We start from the raw sequence: 10,627 nt of genomic DNA on the forward strand, positions 1-10,627 counted from the left end.
ATTCGAATGTTGCTTGCCATGGTGGCACAGTTCAACCTTGAACTGGAACAGATGGATGTGAAGACTGCATTCTTGTATGGTGATCTAGATGAAACGATTCTGATGAGACAACCTGAAGGGTATGTCGAAAAAGGGAAGGAAGATTATGTGTGCAAGCTAAAGAGATCTTTATATGGGCTGAAACAATCTCCTCGACAGTGGAACAACAAATTCGACAAGTTCTTGGAACGCATAAGTTTCATTAGAAGTCAGTTCGACCACTGCGTTTACTTCAGATTTCGACCTGGTAATTCATTTGTTATTTTGTTGCTTTATGTGGATGATATTCTCATAGCAAGCAACAATGTCGAAGATGTGATGAGGGTGAAGGCTGAACTCAATAAGGAGTTCGATATGAAGGATCTGGGAGCTGCTTCCAGGATTCTTGGAATTGACATTCGAAGAGATAGAAAGAAGTCGAAGTTAAGCTTATCTCAAGAGGCATATCTACGAAAGATTCTCGAAAAAGTTTGGTATGTCGAATTCGAAGCCAGTTGTGACTCCAACAAACTCTCAATTCAAGCTGAGTATTGATCAGTGTCCCAATACTGATGTCGAAAGAGCCTATATGAATAGCATCTCATATGCTAATATAGTTGGTTCTTTGATGTATGTTGTGATCTGTACTAGACCCGACATAGCATATGCAGTAAGTCTTGTAAGCAGGTACATGGCGAATCCTAGAAAGGCTTATTGGCAAGCATTGAAGTGGATTTTAAGGTACATAAATGGGTCTCTGAACAGGGTCCTAATTTATGGTGGAGCCTTGGGTAAAGATAATAAAGCAGTAATTGAAGGATATGTCGACTCTGATTATGCAGGTTGTATGGATTCCAGAAAATCAATTTCTGGATATGTTTTCACTATGTTTGGCACTACAATTAGTTGGAAATCAACACTTCATAAGGTTGTTGCTCTATCAACCACTGAAGTGTAGTATATTTCCCTAACTGAAGCTGTGAAAGAAGCATTGTGGCTTGAAGGTTTTGCTAAAGAGCTGAAACTTCAAGGTCGAGGTATCACTGTTAAATGTGATAAGTGCAATACACCTATCGAAGAATTCAGCCTATCATGAGCGAACTAAGCACATGGATGTGAGGTTGCATTTCGTCAGAGGAGTAATCAAGCATGGAGAAGTCCAAGTGCTGAAGGTTTCGACAGAAGACAATGCTGCTAATATGATCACCAAGTCATTGTCGAGTTGCAAGTTTTTCCACTGTATGTAGTTGATAAAGCTGCATGAAGAAACTTGTTTTCCACGCTTCTTGACACTTGTAACTAAATATGCATTTAACCGTTAATAATAATTATGTCTCCTGTGAGATATTGGATCGAACTCTAGTATGGTCGAAGGGTAGCTTCTTGGTTTGACATGATTAAGCATGAAGTCGAAGGTTGTTCACATGCTTGTATCGAAGATGCTAGGGTTGTTAGCATGTTAAATTAGGTTTAGTGTTTAAACCCTAATTTGTTAAGTTAGCTTGTTTATTAAGTTGGCTTGTGTAATGGGCCTTGTGGAAAAAGCCCATTAGTTAGTATGTTAGGTTTTATTATAAATAGCATACTAGTCTCTCATCATTGCAACACAGCAAATCCTAATCAAGGGTAAGAGAGGTTATTTGTTATTCTTGTAAACTTGTAATCTTGTTTTCTAAGAGAAAGTAAAAGAATAGAAGTTATAATCAATTCTTGTGTTCTTCTTCTTCCTTGTTCTTTATTCTTTCTTTGCATTATACTTTGTTCATGGCATTAAATTCACAACATCTCCAACGATAATCTTTCTTCTGTCAGAGTATTTTATCTTTGTATTTCTTCAAGAAAACATCTCTTCTGACTTGTAGAGATAATATCTATCAGAGTTATGCTTCAGCGGTTTGGTGCTTAACGAAGCTTCTTCATTAGAACTTCTGTGTCTTGACTGTCTTTCAGCATTTGTATATTTTCAATGTTCTGATGGTACTAAATTTGTTTGATCTTCAGCATGCGATTAGAACTTCTTTTGAAATACACAATTAGAGTTTCAAATTCACTTATACAAAATTTACTTCAATTGTTATCATCAAAACACTAAGATAAGATTAAAACCAAACTATGTTCTAACAATCTCCCCCTTTTTAATGATGACAAAACATTTACGTTCTGATCAGAAATTTTGTATATAAAAGAAACAATATGCCCCTGAGATGTATAATCTCCCGCTTAAATGAATACTTAGAGAGAATTTTATATGATAACTCTCAATTTTTACCATGGGTCTTTAATTTTTTTTATGTATTTAAATTGATGTCAAACAACTTCAAAGTTGTTTTTAGAAAAATCTGAATTGACTTCTTTTCTAAAGATTCACTGTTGAGTTATTAGAAAAAATATAAAAATTCTAAACATTAAATTGTGTGTGGAGAAAAAAATTACAGCTCCCTTGTTTTCAAGTTCTTACTTTGATCGTTCCTAGCTTCCTGTCATCTTTTATTACAAGATCATGAGTGGGATGGATATAAGGTAACACTAACAAATCCAGTACCAAACCAACAATACATATATAAGAAAACCATAGAGATTTGTTATTTTGTGTTTTTTGAGATTTGATTCTCATGGTGAATTTCAAGATATTTGATCCCGTGTAAGATGATGTATTATGCTTGCTTAGTGCTATTAAAAATATGGCCTATGAACTTTTCAGTGTCAACACAATATGTTAAAAAATAGATGACACAAAAAACCTGATCTGAGCACAGGAGAGGATGAGAGGCAAGGATTATGAGCGTTTTGGATCGTGTAATGCAAAGCTAGAGGTGCGAGCTGCAGATCAAGTGCTGCAGAATGAGAGTAGTCAACTAAGAGCTAAAATAACAAGCAAAAAATAAGTCAAATTTTCAATAGTCCATGTCAAAATTGGCACCATACAAGAATACATGTTAGAGATAGACTATCAACAAATCATGAGTGATGTAATTTATGGTTGGTAATTTAAAAAATAATAATTCATGCATTTATCTTTAGTAATTCATGGCAAACACAACACAACACAAAAAAGGAATCCTTAAAGGATCAATAACAATATGAGCTCTAGATATAGAAAAACTAATGTGAGATCCAAGCTAAGTATCAATGCATGGTAAATGAAAATCATGGTTACACTTAGGAAAAAGTCTAAGATTCTCATCTTCCTCAAACTCACTCAAGCTTACATAACTATCTAGCCAATTAACTATCAATACACATAATAAAACTAGTATGTGATCCAAGCCAAGTATCTAACCATGGTAAATGAAAAGCATGGTTACACTTAGGCAAAAGTTTAAGATTATTATCTTCCTCTCTATTTATAGGCACTATTAGGCAGTATGCCTTATTTGGCCCAACTACTTCTCAATAGAACTACTAACTATCCATTAACTAATTAACTAACTAACCAACTATTTAAAAAGATGTAACAACTTTTTAAACCAACAATATTTAACTAACATGTATCACCATTAAACTCACAATTGCTACTATTTATGAAAGTTGCGTGAATTTTGTTAAAATAACTTAAAACTAATTAAGTTGATTTCTTTCAACAAGCCTATCTACGAGGGAGCTACCCAATCAATCTTATCAATATATACTCAACCTCTTGAACTTAAATCTAACTCGCATATTCCACAAAAGGTTTAGATTTTGTTACACAGATGCTTAAAAGTGTGCGTCCAATTCAAAAATGCTTGCCTGAGAATTATTACCAAGCAACACAATGGGTGTCTAAGTTAGGGCTAAAGGTTGAGAAGGTTGATTGTTGTAAGAATGGTTGTATGTTATATTACAAGGATGATAACAAGTTGTCAGAGTGCAAATTTTGTAATGCTCCTAGGTTCATTCCATGCAAGACCGGAATGGGAAAGTACAAAGATATCCTAGTAAAAAGAATGTTTTATTTGCCAATCATTCCTAGATTACACATACTATATCCATCAACCGAGTCGGAAAATGAAATGAGATGGCATCACATAAACAAAAGTTGTTCTAATTTCCTTCGCTATCCGTCTGATGGAAAAGCATGGAAACACTTTGACGATGTAAATTCCGACTTTGCTAGAGAACCCAGAAATGTAAGGTTGGGTCTATGTTCAGATGGATTTACTCCTTACATTCAAGCGTCTGCTTCTCCATACTCATGTTGGCCAATAATAGTTACTCCTTACAATCTTCCCCCTGAAATGGCTAAGAATGTTGATGAAATCACTCTTACACGGAACTATTAGGAAATTGAAGGTTACCTTCCTTTCGTTTTCTTCCTCTCCCGATGATATTGATATATCTATCATTCTATAAATGTGAGTCATGGAATCGTTGAAGGCCAAAAGACCTCGCCTACCGCATGGGCTCATATCTAGGTGGCGGAGTCCTAGTTACTAGAGTCTGTCGCTATAGAAGACATTACATGAGCTTCAATTCTCTACGAGGAATCTTGCTATTGTGTGATCCCCTACAATGATTGTTATAACTAATAGTAACTCCGCATTTGGGATTCTATATAACATCTTATGATCTCGAATCCAATTATCAAATTCTCTTCATCTCATGATTTAGTCAAAAAATCATATTTGGCGGTTTTAATGATTGATACAAAATCATGAGATAAAGAAAATTTGATGATGTAAGTTCTTCCATGACTCCATACTTTGTTACTTTGTTACAGTTCCACGACTTCATGTATATGAACTTCATAGCTTAACAAACAATATGAACTTCATACTTTGTTACAGTTCCACGACTCTGAAGTTGTGACTCTGATATGAAGTCTGAAGAAACCAATTTAAAGACCAAGTGCTAAAGACTCTGAAGACTTGAAGCTCTGAAGATTCATGTTTCTAAGGACAAAGGGTACCGAAGACCAAGTGCTAAAGACTCTGAAGACGTAGCTCTAAAGACTCTGAAGACTTGAAGTTCTGAAGACCTAACAACTTATTTTCTTTTCTTTCAACTCATATTATCAGCCTCTGAAGTTCAAGAAGAATAGAAGATAACGTTACGAGGTACAAGCTACAGACGAATGAAAGGACGTGTAACACCCCTTTTTAACCCAAAATAATCAAATATAATAACAGAGTAAGATAGCATGCATACAATAAAGGGTGTCACATATCATTTTCACAATAATGAAAACCAACCAACATAATACATAAACATACCTCCGATCCTGATTATAACACATATTAAACTTCATGTTTCCTCAAATATGCATACCGCAACGAAATATTTTTTTCAAAAAAATTTCAATGATCATATCCCATACTACGATCATCTACCAACATAAGGACAATATCATATCCTTAGTAAGTTATATGAATCCAAATATCGGCACTAAGGCCATTTAGCATAATATATCCAAATACAATGTCAAATAAGAGAATAATACAATATCTCAAAGCAACAAACATGAGTTCAAATACCCCCATGTTACATGACTAGAGCATCGACTCTCTATCTAAACTAAGTGAAATAACCGAACAAGCTCCTCGACTAATCCTCGTACAAGCACAACTATTCTTCGGAACCTGTGCAATGTCGCATTGAACATCATTACAACATAAGGGTGAGAATTTACATCATTACGAATATAAATAATATAACAATAATATAGTACATAAGCATCCAACAATTCATCACACTTCATAATTGTAAGGAGTTCTATAATTATCACAAATAACACAATTGTCATGGATATTCAACCAAGGTAGCAAGTTCCAATTATCACATAAGCACACATCAAATTCAAACACATCACATAGCAACCAATGTGACTCAAATGCAATTTAATGCGACTCATGCATGTGGTACCATTGTGAACATTAAGCTCACCTCACTTTCGATTCATTTCGAGAATCAAAGCCACGCTCCCGATCCAGACTAGGATCCAAGCCAACAATATGAAATTATAGTTCACCGCTTCCTTTTCCACACTAGGATCAAAGCCACAACTGGAGTATAATCTCCCCATTAATGCATGTGCAACAAGACTCACAATATGTGCAATTAAGATTAGGCTTAATTAGTTCCGAAGTCCTTTAACTTAATTTCAGGTTTCACTTTAGTCCCTTATCTAATAAACGTTACATATTAGTCCTTTAAAAACGTTTCCGTTAGTTAAATTTATCATTACAGTTAAATATTTTGAAAAAATGATAACTTCTCCTATGTGGCATGACAACAGGGCATTTGTTAATTAGTTGAGTCAGCATGTGTATTAAAAAAAACTTATATTTTATTTAAACTGAAGAGGTTTTGTTTTCGGAGGTTAAAAACCCCCACAAATTGTTAATAATGTTAAAAAAACTCCAAATTGATAACTTGTACTCTGAAATGTTATTTTGTTATTTTGATAAGAGAGTAAACTACCAAATTTTTCTCATAATTCAGACACACAAACATAATATGAAAAACATAAACAATATATATTCAAATCCCACTATCTCCAGTAATGATTTTCAATAATAATCATGTAGACAATCAAAGCACCATTGTTATGGATTACTGCAAAATGAAGAACAAAATTAAAATCTACTCTCCTCTACTTTGTCTATTTATTTTAGAACCAAAGTTTAAACAAAAGAGTAGTACTCGACTTTCAATGGCTAAACCAAACTTGACAGTGAAGTACCACATTTTTACTCAATCCAACATCTTGTTTCTTCTACCACAATGTTTATTTCTGCATAAAAACAGTACCAGTCGCATAAGTTCAAATCTCACTATAATAACAACAACAACAACAATAATAATAATAATAATAATAATAATAATAATAATAATAATAATAAAAAAGAAAAAACTAATACCATGAAGAAATAGTTTGGTGACTGAACAAGTTGCTTAAGTTTGTAATTTCTCTTCTCAAACTCAGAGAAGGATTTATCAAGTCAATATCGTTTTGAAAAACCTTTACAAACCACAAACAAATTTAACAAAGATGCAACTAGAAATAAAATCTCAGAATCTCATTCCTATTTCAAAACCTAAATACAAACTTGAATCCAATCTACAAATTGCTTCAGTTTTAGATGATAGCAAAATCGAAAAATCTTGTAAATCTGGAGATTCATTTGATCTATGAGATTCTGAACATGTTGAAAGTTGTTTGAGTAATTCATTTAGAAATTAAGGAGAGTGAAAAGACGTGGCCGTTGATGGAGGTTCCTACTGATGAGAAGAGAGAATAAAGAAGAAAGAGAGAAGAAGAAAAGAGGAAGAATGGTGACGGTTAGGGTTTTGGTGAAGAGAGGAGAAGAAAGAAAGAGAGCTGAAGTTTAATAAATTAAATAATAAAATATTAATAAAACAATTCCATGTCAACCATATATGAATGAGCTGGAGTTCCACGTAAGTCAAAATTAACGAATTTTGACATAACTTAACGGAAAGGACGAATGTGACTAACAGAATGAAATTTGAGGGACTTAAAAGGAACATTTATTAAATAAGGGACGAAAGTGAAACTTGAAATTAAGTTAAAGGACCAAAAAATGTATTAAGCCTTAAGATTATCACACAACCTTAATTATCCAAGCATATCATAATAATTCACACACATCGAATTATCCACCAAAACGTTGCATAACATACATACATTCTCAATAAAGCATTTCACCTAATATTTATTGATCACACATAACACATAGCATACAAACAATTCCATGTTATCTTCCACAATTCACCAAAGTCAAACATAGAAACACAAGAATCCACCTAGTAAAGTTCCACACAAAATTCCTTCTAAACCTATCCAAACGTGCATAGTAAATTCTAGAAAACTATCTTAAATTGTAATAAAATATAAGCTTCCCTATTCTTAAATCATTTTGTGTAAATATTAATTTTCAATTCAGGAACCCGCGATAAGCGCGCCCTGTACCACCCTAAGCGCGATACCTTCTGTACTGTGGCCTGTGTGATTTTCAAGAGCGCGCTAAGCGACCTTACTACGCTAAGCGCCCTCTGCGACTTTTGGAAAAAAAATCCATTTTGACAGTGCTTTCTGTAGCAACCTTCTTAAAATTTACGTTCAAACGGAGTCGCCACCCACTTTATTTGGGCAAGTGAGAAACCCTTAAAAAAGAGAGATTTTGGGTAAGTAGGTTAATTAGGCAGAGGGAAGGTGTTAGGCACCCTTTGCCTCCCTTGTACTCAAAGGGACCCATTTAACATTTAGGTTTTAGGTTTTTATAATTGTCAATTAATAAAGTTAAAAAGTTAGCCTTTGCCCAAAAGGGTAAATCTCAGTTTCGATAAAGCCATTGTCAGATCGAGACAACAACAGCCGAATGCCAAAAGGCACATAAGCAAAATTGTAATAAAAATAATAGGCCTCAATGCATCATCATTGGCCAAAACAAGGTTTTTTAAAAGAGGTTTTTAAAAGAGGAGACTCATAGAAATCATTGGCCAAAATAAACATTTTTAAAAAAAGAAGCAAGCCTCATAGAAATCATTGGCCATAATGAATATTTTTTAGAGCATTCGAAATCATTAGCTAAAACATGTATTAAACAACATTTTTTTAGAAAAAGGGAAGGCCTCAGTTATCATCATTGGCCAAAAAGGTAAACCCAAGGGACAAAGTCATTGTCAGATCGAGACAACAATGACCAAAGGCCAAAAGCCATGTATAGTGAAAATTGACCAAACGCCAAAAGCCATGTATAGTGAAAATAAGCCATTGTCAGATCGAGACAACAATGGCCAAAAAACCTTTTTTTGGGGGAGGCCTCATAAGTAATCATCGGCCGTAAAGGTTTGAATTTGAGATTGAGTTTGAAAAGGGGAAAGGGTTTGTCGGCTCTTGTCAGTTAATCGACAATTGCGGATTAGGGATGTTCGAGACAAACCCTAAGACAAACCCTCAAAGGGAGAAGAGAAAAAAGCTGTGTGAAAAACGTAGTTTTTGGGTGTGTGTGAATTTGTGAAAAAAAATACGTGAAAGTGAAAGAAGGTCCCCCTTTCAGGGTTGCCAAAACTCCTTTTTATAGAGTTAGAGAATTAGGTTAAAATCTATAGGAGGAAATAACCCATATCCAAAAACCCAATTTGATATTTTATAAATTAGTAATAATAAAATAATAATAATTATCTAAATAAAATATAAATAATACTTAATCCAAAATGACCAAAATAGGTTAGAAATATTTAATTGATGATTAAATAAATTGTAAAAATTGACAAAAAACCCTAAGATAAAATAGATGGGCCAAACATTTCAAGATTCAGCCTAGTGTATTTCAATCACACCCCTTTTCCTTTGTATGCACCCCTTAGTCAATAATAATAACCATTTATATTTAAAATAGGTTGTGAGAATTAGAAAACCAAAATAAAATATGCAGGCCAAATGTTTGGGGCCTCAGTATCTACTAACCACACCTCTATTTTAATTCTAACCAATTTATAAGAGAATGGGTTTAACAATAGAGATGTTAAACCCCATGGCTCCTATTTTTTTTTGGTATATCCTTAAGGAATTAATTTTAACCAGACGTAAAACAATCGGGTAAATTTTGGGGTATGACACTTTCAAAAATTCGTCTTAAACCATATAAATACCTCCAATTAGCCATTAATCATACATTGATAGGTTCCTAATCATGGTTCTATCATGGGTTATCAACATAACAACATAAACATGATTATTCACTCAATTTCTACAGATTCTACATAAACCCTAACATACAAAGTTATGAGAAATTGAAATGAAGCAACCTAGCATGTAATCTACCCATTCCATAGAATATACACCCATAATAACATAGATTCTCCCCCTTACCTCTTGAAGGTTCTTCTTGTTCTTCTAGGTTTTCCTTCTCTTTTTCTATTATTCTATTCTCTTGTTCTCTCTCTTCTCTTTCACCAAATGAGAGTTATGAGACTAACCTAGTCTCTACTCTTACTATCTTATTTGATCAAATGGGCTTAGTCACTCTCACCCCCTTATTAATACTACTTCTAATAATTAGGGCCAATAGCTATTCATTCATTAATTAACTAATAATTCAAATAGCCCAATTAACACAATAACACACAATAGTTAATTATCACACCAAATTAATAATTAAGTAAATAACTATTACTAAAATAATTATTTAATATAAAAAATTGTATGTTACAGGACGGACGTTGCGTACTATCTTGTCACCCACTACATTCAAGCCGCCAAACTTCTAGAAATTCCACAACTTCCCTCCAGCGGATATATTATTATATTGGCTATATAAAGGGCTTGAAGACTCAAAGAAGAAGCTGCTAATTCACGATCATATACATTCTTAAAAGACTGTTCATAGCTTCATTCTTTGTAAAGTCTAGAATATGAAAAATATCATTTACATTCAGCTTGTGTAGAAGCATTTATTTGAAAACAAACTCTTATTCAAATGGTTATTAGATTAGCTTGATATTTTTCAAATGAAGTAGTATAAACATACCCTAATCTTTCCTTCACGTAATCTATTGTTATTATCAAGAGTGAAGTATTTGTTGTTCTTAAAGAGGGGAGTTTTTTTTCATAAAAAGCTTTGTTTTTTAAAAACCCTATTCAACCCCCCCCCCTTTATAGAGC

The sequence above is a fragment of the Vicia villosa genome, linkage group LG3 (genome assembly GCF_029867415.1).
Source record: "Vicia villosa cultivar HV-30 ecotype Madison, WI linkage group LG3, Vvil1.0, whole genome shotgun sequence".
Taxonomy (NCBI): Eukaryota; Viridiplantae; Streptophyta; class Magnoliopsida; order Fabales; family Fabaceae; genus Vicia; species Vicia villosa.